The sequence below is a fragment of the Chiloscyllium plagiosum genome, unplaced genomic scaffold (assembly GCF_037043375.1).
Source record: "Chiloscyllium plagiosum isolate Xiang-an unplaced genomic scaffold, Cpla_swu_hap1 HiC_scaffold_27, whole genome shotgun sequence".
NCBI classification, from domain to species: domain Eukaryota; kingdom Metazoa; phylum Chordata; class Chondrichthyes; order Orectolobiformes; family Hemiscylliidae; genus Chiloscyllium; species Chiloscyllium plagiosum.
This window is the reverse complement of record NW_028270165.1, coordinates 22,039,087-22,060,257: the sequence shown is the minus strand read 5'-3', so window position 1 is coordinate 22,060,257 and position 21,171 is coordinate 22,039,087. Positions and strand designations below refer to the sequence as shown.

The window sequence follows — 21,171 nt, the reverse complement described above, 5'->3', positions numbered from 1 at the left end:
CTCAGCTTCCACCCTAGCTCCCTGAAATCCTGCCTTGCATCCCTATTCCTCATTTTTTTGTGTGGTTAGCATTGCTGCCTCACAGCGCCAGAGCCCCAGGTTCAATTCCCTCCCCCCCCCCCCGCCGCGCCTGCGTGGGTTTCCTCCCACAGTCCAAAGACGTGCGGGTTAGGGTGAATTGGCCAAGCTAAATTGCTCTGTAGTGTTTGGTGACGGGGAATGGGGCTGGGTGTTTTGCTCTTCGGCGGGTCGGTGTGGACTTGTTAGCCCGAAGGGCCTGTTTCCACACTGTAGGGAATCTGATCTAAAGTTCTGGAATTTATATATTGATGAACTGAAACCTGCAACCCATTCGAAAAGATGAAGGACTCAGCAGCGGTCCAGGTTTGTTCCAAATATTGCATCGGTTGCATGACACTGTGATGTTTTGCTATTAATTCTGTGTCTTATGATCCTGCAGCACAGCTACCCGCAGAAGGAGCACCGCTGCAGAAGCCAGTGATTCCAAATACACCTGACTGGGCGGGGTTTACCAGGAGGGGCGGGCTTTAGTCTGGTGGAGGGGTTTACGATCTGCGTTCGGAAGGGGCGGGGCTTACGCGTCGCTTGGCGGAGGAGGGGGCGAGGCCAGGACCAGGGGGCGTGGCCATCCCAAAGCAGGAAGTGTGCCCGCGGCCCGTTTCCTCCGCTGGAGCCTCGGCTGTAGCAAGTAATGTAAACCTTTATCAATATTTCCTTTTACAGTTTGTATTTAATAACCAGTAATGGCTACTCAATATCATCATACAGTCCCAAAATGCAATTCATGTCAATCCATAGCAGATAAGCACAAAGAGTTAATTTTCTACGGGATTCAACAGCCTCAGCACTAAAATGGTCTCACAAGGGAACTGCTGTGAATGTTATCACTTGGTGTCCTGTTCACACAGATTCACCGATGCTGAGGCAAACGTTCTTAATTGCCTCACAGCATCCTGTTATCACTTGGTGAGCCCAGGTGTCCCTATCTTTAAGTTCTCTCCTCTTTCTGAGCCTACCTGCCGGTTTATTTTCTAGTGCAGTAAATGTATTCAATAATTGAGCATTACATTTTAATCTGAATGTTTAAAGACAAGTTTTAAGGCTATAGACTTTCTCACCCAGATGCCCACACCCTCATTCCTCCCTTTGATTGCACCGCGATCACTGAAAGAGAAGGCTAGTCCAAACGAATGCCCTTCAAGGTGGTCCAGCCATCAACATCCTGCAGAGCGGCACCACCATCTTCGCAGCTCATCTGGTCATATTTATCATCGCCATCGACACGTGTGTGTGAGCCATCAGATTGCAAAAGGAGCATCTTCTGGGGCAAATCTATATCACTAAGGGACCTCATAAGCATAGCAATTAAATACCTAACAATACCAATACTGACAAACAGACATAGCTAAATTGATAAACCAATTGTAACAACAGCCCGATCTGCAGTTTCCCCAACTGGTCCCTTCAGTCATTCTGGATCTCTGCTTGAATCTTAGTAATATTGCCAGTGAGATCGGGAATGCCCATAGTGCATTTATCTTGGACAATGGTGCAGACCTCATCCTCCCGGGCGAGTATATAGTCTAAGGCAAACCGATTCTGCATAGAGTAAAGACACAGGTCTTATAATCCCAGTTTACTCTGTTCCAGAGCCTCTTTAGTCTTATTTCCTCGAATGGTCAGGCCGCAAAAGAGGGAATTGCGGTTCTTTTAACTTGTCACTCCTGCTGATCCTTCCAACCTCAGGGTACTCTGGATTCCCCAGCCTATCGGGTGTCCTGTATTGTCACGCAGCCCCTTGGGAGCCTTCCAGTTGGAGCAAGGTTGGCTGAGACCGACCGCTGCATCCTCCTCAGATGGAGGTTCCATTGACTTGTCCACTGGCCAGGACAAGGTACTGTTGTGGGAACAAGGGCTCCGATGGTGACCTTATGAGGGACATCTTTGCCATCCAGGACAAGGAAATTGGTAGCTTTACCTTTACCCTAAGAAATAATAGTCTGGTTTGGTGTATATTAGGGAGAGTTTGTCAAAATAGGTTACTGAAATGTTACAGCAGGGGGTCTGGTCAGATTTACAGGAGTAAAGGGTTGACGTTTTAGATTAGATTACTTACAGTGTGGAAACAGTGATGAATAGATTGGAATCGGAGACTGGGGACAGGCAAGTAAGTCATCTCCCGATAGAGAGGAGTAACATAGTACTGCCTCTGGGGTGAATAGCGTTCTGTGGGCCTGTATAAATACGTTGTTTGTGGATTGAGGAGTTTCCCCTATCAGTCCACACTGCCCCGCCGAAGCGCAACCCACCCATACCTCTACACATCTACCCCTTACCTAACACTATGGGCAATTTACCATGGCCAATTCACCTGACCTGCACATCGTTGGACTGTGGGAGGAAACCGGAGCACCTGGAGGAAACCCACGCAGACACGGGGAGAATGTGCAAACTCCACACAGTGAGTCGCCTGAGGCGGGAATTGAACCCGGGTCTCTGGCGCTGTGAGGCAGCAGTGCTAACTGCTGTGCCACCGTGCCGCCCACGGTGGCAGAGAGGAGTCACTTGAGCGCTGTAAAAATGGGTCAAGGGATTCGAGCACTCGCACTGTATGGGAGACGATGGTCCTCAGAATGCTGTTCCCATTGGGCTCTCCCTTAGCTCTATTGTACATGGTCTTGGTGACAGTATCAGATTCTGAAAAGAGAAAAGGCCTATAAATGCGCAAGCGAAGGGTTCTGTTCCAGGTCCATGTGCCGCATAAGGCCTGCTGTACCCCAGCCAGTGTTACACCAGCTGTTTGTATACACAGACCCGAGGTACTGGAAAGTGATATTTCTCTTCACGGGGTCGACAGTAGGAAGTCTGATGAATAGATTGGAATCGGGGACTGGAGACGGGGCAAGTAAGTCATCTCCCGATAGAGAGGAGTAACATACTACTGCCTCTGGGGTGAAGAGCGTTCTGTGGGCCTGTATAAATAAGTTGTTTGTGGATTGAGGAGTTTCCCCTATCAGGCTTCCCTTTTCTCGAGTCGGCCCGTCCTACAAAAAGGGATGATGTTCCTGGGCATATTTACCATAATAACAGGGTTGATCATTTTTATCTTCACTCAGCTTGCGTCTGCAGGTAAAATCAAAAAAATATGGTAACGACATGATAACTCTCACTGATTTCTACTGTCCAGATGGACCATCTGGTCTTTCTGATGTAAGAGTCCATTGCAATAATCTATCTTCATCACGTTGCACACGTCAAAGGCGTCTGGTCCGGTGCACTGGACGACATCTCCTCAGCATAGGTGGTGGATAATCTCTGATCATTCCTGGTCGCATCCATAGTTAGTGGCTTTCCCCATCAGGATGTTGTACATGGTCAGAAAGGTGAGGAGATAGGCGATCCCCCACATGTCCCTCCTCTTAGTTCAAGTATCTGTAATAAGATTAACATGAGAAAAACAGCAAGATTCAAAACCCAACTGGACAGGGTCCACTCCTTTTGTTGGGATTCCAGGATTCTCTCCTCCTCTTTCCCCCTTTTGATTGGTGCGTTCAATCAATTTACAACAGTGCAGTTGGACCCAAGCTGAGCGCCCAGCAACTGGGACCGCCGTAGGGGTGGGAAGTAAAACCTGGAAGGGGCCATCCCAACGAGGTTGGAGACCTTTGCCAGTCCAGTTCTTGACGAGCACCAACGAACCAGGCTCTACCCGTGACGAGGCTGAAAGGGAGGGAACATCGCTGTAAGCCGCACGCTCTTGGGAGTGAAAGGCACGCATAACATTGGTTAGAGCAAGAACATAACTAATGATTGCTTTGGTCATGTGATGGAAGTGGACTCAGAAGGGAGCTGAATCGTTCCAAGGGGTACGGAGGCAGTGACCAGAGAAACTCTCAGCTGGAGACAGTCCTGTCTTGCCCACAGACATGGATCGCATCTGGAATAAGGCCACAGGGATTAGCATAACCAGGAGAGGGCAAGTTTAGTCTTGCATCTGGTTAAAACATTCAACAATGCCGGCCGCCTGAGGATGATAAGCACCATGCAGTTGCCGACAAATACAAAGCTGGGAACAGAGTTCTCCGTTAATATTACCGACAAAGTGTGGTCCATTGTCCGAGCTGATGCAGGCAGGTTTACTGAAGCAGGGAATTATTTCCTTAAACAAAATCTTCACCACAGTCTCAGCAGTAGCATTAGGAGGAGGGTAAACTTCAATCCACTTCCAAAAGACATCAGCAATAAGCAAAACACATTTATAGCAACTCAACTCATTTCTCCAACTCAATGAAGTCCAGTTGAAGTGTCTCCAAGGGACCCTCCAGCAAGGGAGTTCTCATAGAGATACTTGAACTAAGATGTGGGGGATCGCCTACCCATGGACCTGTTTGATCACGTACAACATCCTGATTGGGAAAGCCACTGACTGAGTATCAATGCAATCTGGAATGATCTGAGATTATCCTGGTGTCATTTGGTGCACCAGATCAGACGCTTTCAACATGTAGTCGCTTGAGCGATGGCGTGAGCTGCCAGAGGAAGTGGTGGGTGCTGGTACGATGACAAGTTAAAAGGCTCCTGGATGGGCATATGAATATGAAGGGTTCAGTTGGGTCAGGGCCAAGTGATGGCAAATGCGACTGAAGTCATAGAGATGTACAGCACAGAAACAGACCCTTCGGTCCACTCCGTCCTTGCTGACAAGATAGCCAACCCAATTTAGTCCCAGCTGCCAGCACCCGGCCCATATAGGGGCCAAGTGATGGCAAACGTGACTAGATTAATTTAGGATATCTGGGCAGGTTGGGCCAAAGGGTCAGTTTCCGTGCTGTGTGACTCTAATTGTCTTCAGTGGAAGCAGAAGTGTGGTTGTGAAGGCTGGACTGTCAGAGCATGTTTTGCCCTGACTGGGAGCAGAAGAGTTTGACTGAAGTGTGTCGGTGTTGATGCCTTGATGTCTCATTTTACTCCCACCTTCCTGGGGTCGTTAACCATTTTGTGTCTGGTCCTTCCTCAAGAAGCTGCGTTGCAGGTTCACCCTGAATTGACACTTTTTTTTTGCTTCCCAAAATCAGACATGCTCACTCTCAGCAGGATCCCAGTGTTGTGAAAGATATTAACTTTCAGGTGGAGGTATCCAAAATTCAGAGAGATGTCAGTCCCTGTAAGATCCTGAATCAGCACCTTCAGGAGAATTAGATAGAGCAGAGTGAGAACAGAGGGGGAAGACGGTGTGGGAGTGCTTTCAATTTTGTGGAAAACCAAAAGAAAAGAATATTCCACAAAATAGAATTGCTTGTTCTGAATTTCTACCCTGCATTGATTGTGATGACTTTTGTAATCTGTTTTTAACAGTGTATTTGAAGATCTAAAGACTGAAGCTTCAAAATCAACAGATGAAGGGCTTATGCCCGAAACATTGACTCTCCTGCTCCTCAGATGCTGCCTGACCTGTTGTGCTTTTCCAGCGGCACACTTTTCGACACTGACTCTCCAGCGTCTGCAGTCCTCACTTTGACATCAATGTCTAACAGTCACTCAATCCATTGGGACCGCAATGATTTTCAACTATGATTCTGTGAGAAGGAGCAAAGCGTTTTGGTTCCTGTTTGAGTACGTTTTCAGCATCAGTGGGACTGGATGAGAGACCCTACTGTTGCAGCGCACTGAGTGTTGAGCCTGAAACAGTTATACGGCCTGGGAAGAGGAATTTACGGTGGGGAGGGGCTCCACACGCATTTGTGTGTAACTGACGCTTCGGCCATGGAGAAACCCGAGGAATCCAGTCCCGTGGAGAAACAGTGGAAGTGTGGCGATTGCAGGAAAAGCTTCTGTGTCCCGTCTGTCCTGGAGACTCATCAGCGAAGCCACATTAGGGAGAGCCCGTTCCCCTGTCCTGTCTGCGGGAAGGGCTTCAGCACTTCCTCCACCCTGCTAACCCACCAGCGGATCCACACTGGGGAGACGCCCTTCAGCTGCCCCGAGTGTGCAGGAAGGCCTTCAGCGATTCCTCCATCCTGCTGAGGCACCAACAGGTCCACACAGGGGAGAGGCCCCTCAGTTGCCCCGGGTGCGGGAAGAGATTTACCCAGACCTCCAACCTTCTGACCCTCCAGTGGATCCACACAGGAGAGAGGCCCTTCAGCTTCCCCCTGTGCAGGAAGGGCTTCACCAGCTCTACAAACCTCCAGAGGCACCAGGGAGTTCATGTACCATTGCAGGGGGATTGAAGGCACGATGGCTGAGTGCCAGTATCGACTGGACTACCAACCCAGTTCCAGCGGCCCCGGGTTTGAATCCCACTGCAACAGAAGGTGCGATACAGGGTATGGGTTGAAATTGCCGAGTGAGGCAACACTTCCTCCAGTTAAGGCTGTACCAAGGATCCGATTACAAAGGGACAACTTGGTGATGACCAATAGTAAAGAAGTGAGGTGGGTGGGGGGGTGTAGGTAGCATGTGCGTTTTGACCTTGAGCTGTTTAAAAAGCAGCTACTTTTTCTCTGTCTTTTTGCTGAGGGGGTTTGAAGCTGTAACAAAGTTGGATTTCAATAAAAGTTACCTGAAATTACCCCCGGCTCCGACTCTCATTGAAAGCTTTGAGCTCCAAGGTTTTTGTTTTAAAGCTGCTCATTTCTTTCAGCTTCCTGCACTAAGCTTCCAATGTGGCGTATCAGATGGATCAGTGAATGAGCAGCCAGTTTCGTTAGAAATTGTGAATTTTTCAGGAGTGCATAGTGTGTCATTTCATCGGCGTTGTAAAGTTTACTGGCAGCATTGGGAGGTGTGGGCTGTGCTCACTAGAAATGATGTGGAGGAGCCAGTGGTGGACTCGCCTGGATGAAGTTAAAAATCACACACCAGGTTATAGTCCAACAGGTTTATTTGGAAGTGTGAGCTTTTGGAGCACTGCTGCTTCATCAGGTGGCTGTGGAGCAGGATCATAAGACACAGATTTTATAGCAAAAGATCACAGTGTCATGCAACTGATAGGATATATTGAACAAACCAAGATTGCTGTTAAGTCTTTCACCTTTTACAATGCGTTGCAGGTTTCAGTTCATTAATATGTAAATCCCAGAACATCTTTTGATTCACATTCTCAAGATGACTTAAGTTTTTTTTAAAAAAAGTAACAACTCAGCCCAGTCAGCCCCGATAAAGGTGTGAGGTTCGAGTCTGTCAATGTCCCAATTTTGAATCAGACTGGTTCTATTTCCAAAGTAGGAATGAATAAAATATTACATGGATTGACTGCCTGCAGACTGTGCACTTTTTGAGCAAAATTGAATGTATCTGCAAACATAATTCTGCCAATACAAATTTGCCCAAAAAGTGATATGTGAGTTTATGCATGAGTGCACATAAGAGTGTGATGGAGTATATGCCTGAGAGTGTGTTAGGGGTGTATGTGTGCGTGTCTGAGAGAGCACGTGTGTATGAGAGAGGGTTCGGTAAAGATTTACCAGGATGTTGCCAGGACTGGAGGGTTTGAGTTATAATGCGAGGCTGGGACTTTTTTCACTGGAGCACAGGAGGTTGGGGAGGTGACATTATTGAGATTGATAAAATCATGAGGAGTGGAGGTAAGGTGAATAGCAAATGGCTCTTCCTTAGCATTGGGGAACTCAAGATAGGGGGCATATTTCTTTAAAGTGAGAGGAGAGAGATTTAAAAGGAACCCGAGGGGCAACGTTTTGACAGAGGGCGGTTTACACGTGGAATGAACTTGCTGACGATGTGGTCAATGCAGGTACGTTTACAAAGTCTAAACGACATTTGGATGGGTACATGAATAGAAAGGTTTAGAGGGATTTGGGCCAATCGCAGGCAAGTGAGGCTAGTTTAGTTTGGGAACCCTGGTCGCCATGGATGAGTTGAACCAAAGGGTCTATTTCTATGCTGTCTACCTCTCTGAACCAGAAGTGATCTTATTGAAACCAGTAGAATTCTGAAAGGGGCTTGACAGGATAGATGCAGATAAAATGCTCCTTTTGGTGGGAGTCATAGAATCCCAACAATGTGGAAACAGGCCATTCAGCCCATCTATTCCACACTGGCCCTCTGAACAGCATCCCACACATACCCACCCCTTTACTCCGTATTTCCCATGGCCAATCCACCGTAAGTTTCACATCCCTGGTCACTATGGGTAATTTAGCACAGCCTATTCACCCTAACCTCTACACCCTAATCTGTAAATTACCTTCTCAAAAATGTAATTTAAATGTAGAGCTTTTCTCTAAGAAAAATGTTAGTCGAACACAACATTCGGGCGCAGACAGAATTCACACTTATTGTTAGAAAAGCTCTGCATTTGAATGACATTCTTGAGAAGGTAACAAAAAAGAAGTTCTGGGATTAACAAACCAAAGAGCAGAAACCTATTCTAAAAGATAAAGGATTTAATCTAAAATTGTTTGATGTGTCACATTTCCATGACCCTAGACTCCTTTGGATATAAATTGTGATCATGATCTCATTCTCCACAACTACCTGACGAAGGAGCGGCGCTCCGAAAGCTAGTGCTTCCAAACAAACCTGCTGGATTATAACGTGTTGTGTGATGTTTAACTTTGTCCATGGGAAACACATGAGTTGTGGGACTGGTAAGAGTTCTTATTTTGTGATCTATTCCAAGTGAAATTTCTCCTCTGTGCAGGCACGGGTGAACAGTTTGTTTTTGTGCTTTGTGCGAGATCGGGCTAGCAGCTTTTAAATCCTTATGTTAAGCAGTTCAAGTAAACTGTCAATCAGCAATTATATTCCGAGAGTGGTACTTGCAGCTCTGGTAATCCTGTTGCATCAACAGAGAGGGAGAGGTTGTCACATCTAAAGAGCAGACAGAAAGGTTATTTCACTTGTTGAGTTGGTTCCGCACTCAGATGAGACTGGATACTGCTTTTAATGGATTATAATTAAATGCTACAATGGAACACCTTAAATTCAAGGAATTTTGAAAGGGCAAAGGAACAGTAACTTTGAACAGAGATGTTCTTCCATTTCCAACCTTGGTTGAGCCAAATGAAGCATTTTTACTGATGGCTCCATAATCATGTTCCTGCTGGATTTTTTTCAGGGCAAACAATTTCTGGTGGGAGAAATTCTGCATCCTGGGAAGGTGGGGAAATGAAAAAAAAAGCTGTTGAAAGCTTTGAACTGTGGGCCCATGAGCTCTCGTGGGAGCAGTGCATTTGCCAAAAACATTTCGGAGGAATTCGGTTTACCTGTTGGACTGAAAATAGTTTCCCCACTGAACGTTAAACAGGTATTGAGAACGTTGCGCATTATAGATTGTGTTCCTGAGGACCGGAGGAGGATTGAATTTGCCAACGTGAACCACACTTTGCAGAGAGAGGAAATTTCTCTGGATGGAATAGGTTGATGGAAGTCAACAATTGTCAGATTATTTCATGAAAATAACAGCTGGTATGGGGATCCCAGAAGAGGGGCGTCTGTAATGAGCACACAGAAACAAACCCTTCAGTCCAGGCCAACCAGATATCCTAAATTAATCTAGTGACCCATTTGCCAGCATTTGGCCCATATCCCTCTGAATTCTTCCTATTCATGTCCCCATCCAGATGCATTTTTTTCTTCGGAGAATACTTGGGTGAGAGCCAAGATATGCAATATCTCAATGTATAATAATAAAGCAGCTCATTTATTCTGAAATTATTTCAATTATATCAATTGCCAAATAATAGCTGCATAACTGTTGTCAATATTGATACCCAGGAAAGCTATTTTGTTTAGTATATTTCCTTTGTGAAGATCTTATCCAAATTATAATATGAATGTATTTTCATATGAAATAAAATTTGCAGTATTTTATTAAATGGTTGAAAGTAACTTTGCACTTAATTGCTCCATTTGGGATTAAACATTGTGACTTAGATAAAAGTGATCTTTCATAATTTATGGCGAGTCTATTAACAAACGAATGTTGCCATTTGCTCTCAAGTTAGCTCAGATTCAATTTGAAATTCTTAAATTAGTTGAATAAGTGGTAAAAAGTAAATATTTATTGCACTTTTCTGAAATCCTCTGCACTGCCATTGTATTTGGTTAAACAAAATATGTATCTCTCTTCATAACTTTGATATCACCACAAATCCTAGGAACCCCATCCAGGACAAACATATAAATAGAAAGTAGGAGACAACAGCTTCGCTTCACTTGGAAGTCACCACTGATATTACCTAGCCAGGTAATGAAATGTCTGGATATCAAACCTACAGCTCAGCGAGCAAACCTGCACCCTAAACATTCTACTTTGCTGAAAGACTGCACAATCTGCAGGCAGTCAATACATGTAATATATTGTCAATTCCACTTTGAAAATAGATAATGGGCCCACTACCTTTTGGATGTGAGCATAAGTGGTATAGTAAGTAAGTTTGCTGATGACACCAAAATTGGAGGTGTAGTGGACAACGAAGGAGGTTACCTCAGATTACAATGGGATCTTGATCAGATGGGCCAATGGGCTGAGAAGTGGCAAATGGAATTTAATTTAGATAAATGTGAGGTGCTGCATTTTGGGAAAGCAAATCTTAGCAGGACTTATACACTTAATGGAAAGGTCCTCGGGGGTGTTGCTGAACAAAGAGACCTTGGAGTGCAAGTTCATAGCTCCTTGAAAGTGGAGTCGCATGTTGATAGGATTGTGAAGATGGTGTTTTGCATGCTTTCCTTTATTTGGTCAGAATATTGAGTACAGGAGTTGGGAGGTCATGTTACTGCTGTACAGTTGGAATATTGTGTGCAATTCTGATTTCCTTCCTATCAGAAAGATGTTGTGAAACTTAAGGGTTCAGAAAAGATTTACAAGGATGTTGCCAAGACTGGAAGATTTGAGCTATAGGGAGAGATAGAACAGGCTGGGGCTGTTTTCCCTGGAGCGTCAGAGGCTGGGGGCTGACCTTATAGAGGTTTATGAAATCATGAGGATCATGGATAGGATAGATAGACAAAGTCTTTTCCCTGGGGTGGAAGAGTCCAGAACTAGAAGGCATAGGTTTACAGTGAGAGGGGAAAGATATGAAAGAGACCCAAGAGGCAACCTTTTAATTTAGAGGGTGGTACGTGTATGGAATAATCTGCCAGAGGAAGTGGTGGAGGCTGGTACAATTACAACACTTAAAAGGCAACTGGAGGGATATGGGCCCCATGCTGGCAGGTAGTACGAGATTAGGTTGGGATATCGTGCACAGGGATGTGCAGGTTAGGTGCATTAGTCAGGGGTAAATGTTGAGCAATAGGGGTAGGGGAATTGTGTGGGTGGGTTACCCTTCGGAGGATCGGTGTGTAGTCTTTGGGCTGAGTGGCTGAAGGGGAAGGGATTTTTGTAAACTGTGCAAGGTAACGCAGGTGTAGTGCGGGGGCCTGCTGTTGGCCTTGCTCTGCTCCTTGCTCCTCCCCCTGTTGTTGAGCTGTCTAACAAACAGTTACTCTTTCTCTGCCTTTTTGCTGGGGGGCATCTGAAGCTGTAACAATGTTGGGACACAATAAAGGTTACCTGAACGTTCTGCCGGACTCAGACTCTCATTGAAAGCTTAGAGCTCCAAGCGGTTTTTGTTTTAGTACAGGAGGCTCATTTCTTGCAGCCTCCTGTACTAAGTTTCCAATGTTCTATATCAGATGGAGCAGTGACTGAGTAGCTGGTTTCGTTAGAAGTTTAAATTTTTCGGGAGTGCAGGCACTGCATCGTTTCATCGGCAGTTTACTGGCAGCACTGGGAAGTATCGGTTGTGTTCATTAGAAAGGAGGTGGAGGTGCTGCTGTTGGACTAGGTGGGACAAGGTTTAAAAACCACAACACCGGGTTATAGTCCAACAGGTTTATTTGGAAACACTAGCTTTCAGAGTGCTGCTCCTTCATCGGGTAGCTGTGGAGCAGGATCATAAGACACAGAGTTAAGAGCAAAAGATCAGTGTCATGCGACTGATATGATATATTGACAAATGTAGATTGCTGTTAAGTTTTTCATCTTTTAGAATGGGTTGCAGATTTTATTTCATTAATGTGTACATCGCAGAACTATTATTAAGTCGTATTCTCAAGATCACTTAAGGTTTTTTTTTTTAGAAACAGGTGACAGCTCAGCCCAGACAATGCATGAAAGGTGTGTCAGTATCCCAATCTTAAATCAGACTGGTTCTATTTCCAAACTAGGAATTTATAAAATATTAAATGGACTGACTACCTGCATGTTGTGCGCTTTTTGTGTAAAATTGAATATATCTGTAAATATTATTCTGCAAATGCACCCCATTGTTATATGTGTGTGCGCGCATGTGTGTGTGTGCACATGCTTTGTAAAGGGAGTGTGATGGAGGAGAAGCCTGTGAGAGGGTGTGTGTACATCTGAGAGAGAGCGTACATATGAGAGAGGTATAGATAAAAGTCAGGGGTTGCATTTTCCTAAAATAAGGGCAGGACTTGTACAGAGGGATATTGGGGGGGAGTGGGGGGGAGGTGTTCAGGTACATACTTCATTGAAAGTTGCATCACTGGTTGGAAGGGTGCTTCACAAGGCATTCAGCCCACTTACCTTATTTGTTCACACCATTGAATAAAGGAGTTGGGACATCATTTAGAAGTTGTACAGTATGTTGGTGAAGCCACTTGTAGAGTACTGAGAACACTTCTGGTGGCCCTGAAATAGGAAGAATACTATTACAGAGGGTTCAGTAAAGATTTACCAGGATGTTGCCAGGACTGGAGGGTTTGAGTTATAAGGAGAGGCTGAGACTCTTCACTGGAGCACAGGAGGTTGAGGGGTGACCTCATTGAGATTGATATAATCATGAGGGTTCCAGGTAACATGAGCATCAAAAATAGCGAGGACCCTGCACGGTTATGTCAAGTGACTGGGGGGGGGGGGGTAGAAATTGTGGCATTTGGACACTTTAAATCCATCAGGAACAGCATCTCCATACAGCATACTGCGCATGTCAGGTGAGGTGCCAGAAGACTGGAGGTTGGCTAATGTAGTGCCACTGTTTAAGAAGGGTGGTAAGGACAAGCCAGGGAACTTTAGACCAGTGAGCCTGACGTCAGTGGTGGGCACATTGTTGGAGGGAATCCTGAGGGACAGGATGTACATGTATTTGAAAAGGCAAGGACTGATTAGGGATAGTCAACATGGCTTTTTGTGTGGGAAATCATGTCTCACAAACTTGATTGAGTTTTTTGAGGAAGCAACAAAGAGGATTGAGGAAGGCAGAGCAGTAATGTGATCGAAATGGACTTCAGTAAGGCGTTTGACAAGGTTCCCCATTGGAAACTGATTAGCAAGGTGAGATCTCAAGGAATACAGAGAGAACTAGCCATTTGGATACAGAACTGGCTCAAAGGTAGAAGACAGAGGGTGGTGGTGGAAGGTTGTTTTTCAGACTGGAGGTCTGCGACTAGTGGAGTGCCACAAGGATCGGTGCTCAGTCCTCTACTTTTTGTCATTTACATAAATGATTTGGATGCGAGCATAAGAGGTACAGTTAGAGGGAGAGGCTGAACAGGCTGGGGCTATTTTCCCTGGAGTGTCAGGGCTGAGGAGTGACCTTATAAAGGTTTACAAAATTATGAGGGGCATAGACAAGATAAATAGACAATGTTTTTTCCCTTGGGTTGGGGAGTCCAGAACTAGAGGGCACAGGTTTAGGGTGAGAGGGGAAAGATATAAAAGAGACCTACGGGGCAATTTTTTCACACAGAGGGTGGTACGTGTATGCAATGAGCTGCCAGAGGAAGTGGTGGAGGCTGATACGAATGCAACATTTAAGAGGCATTTGAATGGGTATATGAATAGGAAAGGTTTGGAGGGATGTGGGCCAGGTGTTGAGGGGCGGGACTAGATTGGGTTGAGATATCTGGTCGGCATGGACGGGTTGGACCGAAGGGTCTGTTTCCATGCTGTACACTTCTGACTCTATGCTGGTTCAGCAAAAGCCGCGCATGCTCTGTCTGCAGAAACAGTGCAAACCCTTCTTCAGATGGACCAATGAGAAGCCAGACAAGGAGCCTGGTCCTCCTGGAACTCCCCAATTGTCTGAATGCGGAAGATGGACCATCAGGTTCTGAAGCTGCTGCTGCTCCTCCTCTCCAAATGAAGAACGAGCTTCACCGCAGACTGCAACTTCCTTCCTCTATCCGCCATCTGAGAGTACGGCACTGTCTTTACCATTTCATTTTTTCATTCTGGGGTTAAATTGTTGACTTGCAGCAACTGAAAAGAAAGCGAGTGAATCCAGGGAGGGGACAGAGTCGGGAAACGTTGGTCCAGGTCTGTGTCTCAATTGGCAAACGCACAGCAAATGCAGTCCCACAGTGTGAAGTTATAACCTCGGTTATGCAAAAATAACTGCCAAAAAAGAGGTACGTTATTTAAATGGTGACATATCGGGATGTGGAGAAAGTGAGGACTGCAGATGAGAGTCGAAAAGTGTGGCACTGGAAAAGCACAGGAGGTCAGACAGCATCCGAGGAGCAGGAGAATCGACGTTTCAGGCACGAGCCCTTCCTCAGGAATGATGTGTGGATGTAAAAAGTGGCCTCAGCGTCCTTCCACACCAGTCACTGCCAGTTGTCAGACGGATGCAGCAAGCAATCAGCAAGGCAAGAGGTATATTAGCAAGAGGAATTGATTTCAGAAGTAGGGATGTCTTCCTGCAGTTAGGGGGTCATTGAATATATTGAATATAGTCAGCATGGAATATAGTCCATGCTGACTATATTCACAAACTAAACTAGTCCCACCTGCCTGTGTTTGTCCCATATACCTCTGAACCTTTCCTATTTATGTACTTATCCAAATGTCTTTTAAACGTTGTTACTCAACCTGCATCCACCATTTCCTCTGGACATTCATTCCACACAAACCACTGTTTAAAAAAAAAAAGGTGCTCCTCATGTGTTTTTTAAATCTTTCTCCTCTCCCCTTAATTTGCAGCCTTATCTTGAAACGACACATGCCAATCACCTTATCTACGCCCCTCATGGTTTTGTAAACCTCTATGAAGAGAGCAACGAACCTTACAGCACAGGAACAGGCCCTTCAGCCCTCCAAGGCAATGCTGATCGAGATACTCTATCAAAATCTGCCGCCTATTTTCTAAGGATCTGTATCCCTCTGCTCCTTGCCCATTCATGTCTCTGTCTAGATACATCTTAAATGACGCTATCGATCCCACCCCTACTGCCTCGACTGGCGATGCATTCGAGGCGCCCACCACCCTCTGTGTAAAGAACTTTCCATGTATATCTCCCTCAAACCTTTCCCCTCTCACTTTGAACTTGTGACCCTGAGTAATTAAGTCTTCCCCTCTGGGAAAATAATTCTTACTATCCACCCCTGTTTACACCCCTCATGGTTTTTAGGCCTCAATCAGGACACCCCCCCCCCCCTCCCAACCTCCTTATTTCCAATGAAAATAATCCTAATCTACTCAATCTCTCCTTATAGCTCGCGCTCTCCATAACAGGCAACATCCTGGTGAACCTCCTCTGCACTCTCTCCAAAAGTATCCACATCCTTTTGGAAATCTGGCGACCGGAATTGTACGCAGTATTCCAAATGCGCCAAACCAAAATCTTATATAACTTTAACATGACCTGCCAGCTCTTTTACTCAATCCGTCCGATGATGGAACGCGTGTTGTATGCCGCCTTGACCACTCTACTGACATGCGTTGCCACCTTCAGAGAACAATAGACCTGAACACCCAGATCTCTCTGCACATCAATTTCCCCTCGGTCCTTTCCATTTACTGTATAGCTCGCTCTTGAATTGCATCTTCCAAAATGCATCACCTCGCATTTGTCTGGATTGAACTCCATCTGCCATTTCTCTTCCCAACTCTCCAATCTACATTCTGCTGTATCATCTGACAGCCCCCTTCACTATCTGATATTCCATCAATCTGAGTGCCATCTGCAAACTTGCTAATGAGGCACCCGATACCTTCACCTTTCAACCTCCTGTGCTCCAGTGAAAAAAGTCCCAGCCTACCCACCAGTAGGTGTGAATTCTGTCTGGGTCCCAATGTAGAGTCAGCCTGACATTTTTGATAGAAAAGCTCTGCATTTAAATTACATTCTTGAGAAAGTTACTGAAAACAGGTTCTGGGATTAACATACCAAAGAACATAACCCCATTCTAAAAGATGAAAGATTTAATCTAAATTGTTTAATGTCCATGAACTGGACTCTGTTGGCTATAAATAGTCTAATCATGATCTTATTCCCCACAACCACCTGAAGCAGCAGCAGCAGCACTTCAGAGATCCGAGTTCAATTCCCACCTCGGGCAACTGTCAGTGTGGAGTTTGCACATTCTCCCAGTGTATGCGTGGGTTTCCTCCCACAGTCCAAAGATGTGCAGGTTAGGTGAAGTGGCCACGCTAATTTGCCTGTAGTGTTAGGTGAAGGAGTAAATGTTGGGGAATGGGTCTGGGTGGGTTGCTCTTCGAAGGGTCGGTTTGGGCTGAAGGGCCTGTTTCCACACTAAGTAATAAAATCTAAAATAAATCTAATCACTCCGAAAGCTAGGGCTTCCAAACAAACCACATTATGGCAGCGGCGGGAGGTGTGGATTATATTCACTAAAAACAGTTAAGCAGTTAGATAACACGTTCGAGTGGGAAGTGTGTATAACATGATCTCACAACTCCTATACTCAATGCTATGAGCAATGAAGGAAAGCAAACCAAACGCCGCCTTCACTACTTTGTCCACCTGAGACTCCAGCACTCCAAGGTCTCTTTATTCAGCAACACTCCCCTTAACTGTGTCAGTCCTACCTGGATCGCTTGACCAAAATGCAAATCTCTGATTTCTCTAAATTAAACTCCAACTGACACTCCTCGGTTCATCAGCCGATCCCATAAATTCCAATTTATAGTGAACTCTTTCCTCTTTTATTCCCTGGAAGCTGAAAATCTCCATCCCACACTCTCTCCCTCCATTTTCACTTTGCTTATAGCAGAAGAATGTAACTGAGAAACTTATCAGCCACGATTGAATGGAATGAGCAGACCTGATGGCCTAATTTCTGCTCCTATGTCTTGTGGTCTCTTGCTGTCCTGGACACCGAGAGAATTGGGACCAGCATTGAACCGATCATGACTGGATATGGATCTACCTGCATCTAGGTGGATGGGCTGGGACTTTTTCACTGGCGCATAGGAGGAGGAGATGTGACCTTATCAAGGTTTATAAAATCATGAGGGGAGAGATGAGGTGAACGATGGGTGTCCTTCCCCTAGGGTTGGGGTTTCAAGATTAGGGAGCAAATTTTGATGGTGACAGGAGAAAGAGATTTTAAAAAGACTTGAAGGGCACAATTTGTTTTATACAGAGTGGTTCACATGCGGACTAAATGTCTCAAGGAAGTGGTGGATGCAGGTACAGTAACGACGATTAAAAGACATTTGGATAAGTTCATGAATAGGAAAGGTTTGGAGGGATATGGGCCAAAACACTGGCAGGTGGGACTGGTTTAGTTTGAGAACATAGTCAGCATGGACTAGTTGGACTGAAGGGTCTGTTTCTGTGCTGTATGGCTCTGTAACTCGGTCCGATACTAGTCTTAAAACCATTTTCTTGCCTTCCCCATAAACATTCACATAAAAATCAGATGAACTCAGCCTTGAATATATTCAATGACCCCCTAACTGCAGGAAGACATCCCCACTTCTGAACTTAATTCCTCTTGCTAATACACCACTTGCCTTGCTCCTTGCCTGCTGCACCTGTCTGACAACTGGCACAGAAGGATACTGACGCCCCTCTGAACATCCACGCATCATTCTTGATGAAGGGCTTGTGCCCAAAACGTCGACGTCCTACTTCTCGGATGCTGCTTGACCTGCTGTGCTTTGCCAATTGTGGTCTTCTCTACATCGGGGAGACCGAGCGTAAACTTGGGGAACGGTTTGCTGAGCATCACAGCCGGGTCCGTAGAGGCTGAGCGGACTTCCCAATCTCCACCCATTTTAATGCCCCTTCCCACTCCCCTTCCACAACACACCAAACCACAAATTGGAGGAACAAAACCTCATCTTCTGTCTGAGCAGTCAACAGCCCGGAGGACTCAACACTGAGTTCTCCAATTTCAAATAATCTCCCATCCCATCCCCCAAGTCACTTCCCAGCCCCTTCCATTCTTCCCTGCCAACTAGATTCCTTCCTCCGATTCACCAACCAGGTCGTACCAGGTTATGGGGAAAAGGCAGGAACAGGATATTGATTGAGGATGATCAGCCATTATCACAATGAATGGTGGTGCTGGCTCAAAGGGCAGAATAGCCTACTCCTGCACCTATTGTCTATTGTACCCTCTACCTGTCTCCACCTATCCCCACTTCAATACCCTGCCCCCAGCACACCCTTGTTCCACAGCTCTCCCTATACCCACCCCCAGTCCTGAACAAGGGTTACACCAGATACCTCGACTTCTCCATCTCCTGATACTGCCTGGCTTGCTGCGTTCTTTCAGTCTCCTGCCTGTCTGTTTTGCCAGTTGAGAACAAAGGCCTGGACTAACTTTCCCAGAGCCTGTCCCCTCGCTGGATTCACTCCCATTCCTTTCAGTTGCTCCAAGTCAACAACTGAACCTCAAAATGAAACATAAATGGAAATGGGGGTGAGAAAAGAGAGTGCCGTACTCTCAGATGTTGGACAGAGGAAAGAAGTTGCAGTCTGAGGTGAAGCTCAATCTTCATTCAGAAAGAGGATGAGCAGGAGCTTCAGAACCTCATGGTCCAACTTCCACATTCACCAATAGGGGAGTTCCGAATGGCAGGAGGACAATTCTCCCTCCGGTCCTCCAGTGCTCCTTATTTCTCCATCAAACGTAGGTCTCGCCCCTTTTCTGCCAACAGCGAGGAACATGCCCAATGTTTTGGTGACACCGGCAAACGTGTGCCCTGCTTGTTGACACTGAGGAGTGTACACAATATGCACTGTAGCAATGGTGTCATTGACAGATGTTAAGTGTCCAAATTCCTATGGGAGAACAAAAAGGGTAGAGCCATAATTTTTTTTTTCCCATGTGGCTCAATATTTGATTGCTTTTGCATTTGTCTGGCTGCTCAATGTTTTTATGTCTTTTCCTCAGTGTTGGGGTGAGATTCACAACTAGAGGGCATAGGTTTAGGGTGAGACCACAAAGGTACCTCAGGGTCATCGTTTCCGTGCAGAGGGTGGTGCACGTATGGAATGAACTGCCAGAAGAAGTAGTGGAAGCCGGTATAATTACAGCACTTAAAACACATCTGGATGGGTATATGAATAGGGAGGGATTAGTGGGATATGAGCCAAGTGTTGGCAAATGGGACTAGATCAATTTAGGATATCTGGTTGGCATGGACAGGTTGGATCGGACAGGTTTCGATTAGATTAGATTACTTACAGTGTGGAAACAGGCCCTTCGGCCCAACAAGTCCACACCGACCCGCCGAAGCGTAACCCACCCATTCTCGTACATTTACCCCTTTACCTAACACTACAGGCAATTTAGCATGGCCAATTCACCTGACCTGGTTGGATCAAACGGGTCTGTTTCCGTGCTGTACATCTGTGACTTTAAATAATAAAGTCTATTTTTCCAAATAACAAACTATATCCATGTTAACAAGGCTTAGTGCACAACATGCTTTACTAACCATTCTCAACAGGTCCTGCCCCTTCAATGACTGAGGAACATATACATGCTGGTGCATAATCTCCTTCACTAGTATTTACACACTACCCTCAACAATTGCACAAGTAACAGCAAAGAGCAAACAGCACAAGGATTAAACAAACAGTGAGGGGAAACAGCACAAGGATTAAAACAAACAGTGAGGGCAAACAGCACAAGGATTAAACAAACAGTGAGGGGGAAACAGCACAAGGATTAAACAAACAGTGAGGGGGAAACAGCACAAGGATTAAACAAACAGTGAGGGGAAACTGCACAAGGATTAAACACACAGTGAGGGGTAAACAGCACAAGGATTAAACACACAGTGAGGGTAAACAGCACAAGCGCCAGTAAAAGCAGATGGAAAGTGAGTGTAAAATGTCACTATGACAGGACAGGCCCCACATTCCTTCCCCTCCGTCCCCCCACAACCTGCCTCACCTTTCACCTCCCGGGCCCAGTACCTTCCAGGTGGCCCCATAGTTGACACAGGGGCCGCCCCACGACCAGTAGAACTCCACCACCCAGGCGGCCGACGAGTTCCCAAGCAGGCCCTTAACCCCATCCGCCTCCAGAATGCTCACCGGCTCCTGCCTGCTGTACAGCCGGCCGGTGTGGCCGTGACACAGCAGCTGCGCCAGGAAGGCGGCGGTGCCCAGTGACGGGTGTCTGCCCCGGGCCGCACGGCGCCATTTTCCTAACGGCCGCTTCCCCGCTCGAGCGACTTCTCCTCCCAACCGCCTTCGCCCCCGCGTGACGTCTGCACGGGGGGATGGGCGGGGCCGGGGGAGCCTCACCGTCACCAAGCAACAGCCACCTCGCGCTACAACTGCTCATTCACAAAAACAAACTCTCCTGTCTCGCTCTGCAGCTGCAGGGGGGACACTGCCACGTTTCCAGGAGCCCTGTCTACATTGGGAAAGCTCACGGCTCAATTTAAACAGAGATTCCGACATCTAACGGAACGGCTTCATAGTGACCAGGGATGTACAGGTTAGGGTGGCTTGGCCATGGGAAATACGGAGTAAGGGGTTGGGTATGAGTAGGATACTATTCAGGAGGGCCAGAGAGGAAGAGATGGGCTGAATGACCTGCTTCCACATTGTCGGAATTCGATGACCCTCCCCACAAAGGAGCATTTTTAGATTAGATTAGATTACTTTAGTGTGTTGAAACAGGCCCTTCGGCCCAACAAGTCCACACCGACCCGCCGAAGCACAACCCACCCATACCCCTACATTTACCCCTTACCTAACACTACGGACAATTTAAGATGGCCAATTCACCTGACCTGCACATCTTTGGACTGTGGGAGGAAACCGGAGCACCCGGAGGAAACCCACGCAGACACGGGGAGAATGTGCAAACTCCACACAGTCAGTCGCCTGAGGCGGGAATTGAACCCGGGTCTCTGGCGCTGCGAGGCAGCAGTGCTAACCACTGTGCCACCGTGCCGCCCACAT

At 46.3% G+C, this 21,171-nt stretch overlaps 1 protein-coding gene and 1 long non-coding RNA gene across 6 annotated transcripts in view; one reads left to right on the top strand and one right to left on the bottom strand.

The window, feature by feature from the left end:
* LOC148143409 (uncharacterized) overlaps positions 1 to 21,171 on the top strand; it is a 204,486-nt gene that overhangs the window by 43,155 nt on the left and 140,160 nt on the right.
* On the bottom strand, positions 1,239 to 20,444 carry LOC148143412 (uncharacterized). 5 transcript variants are annotated; one of them, XR_015751215.1, is made up of 3 exons: positions 20,150 to 20,444; positions 12,578 to 12,682; positions 1,239 to 3,741 (listed from the first exon to the last, which is right to left on the bottom strand). It is a non-coding gene; the product is annotated as an uncharacterized LOC148143412 (long non-coding RNA). The 5 variants fall into 5 exon arrangements; XR_015751218.1 differs by having other exon boundaries at positions 1,239 to 3,144; XR_015751216.1 differs by having other exon boundaries at positions 20,293 to 20,440.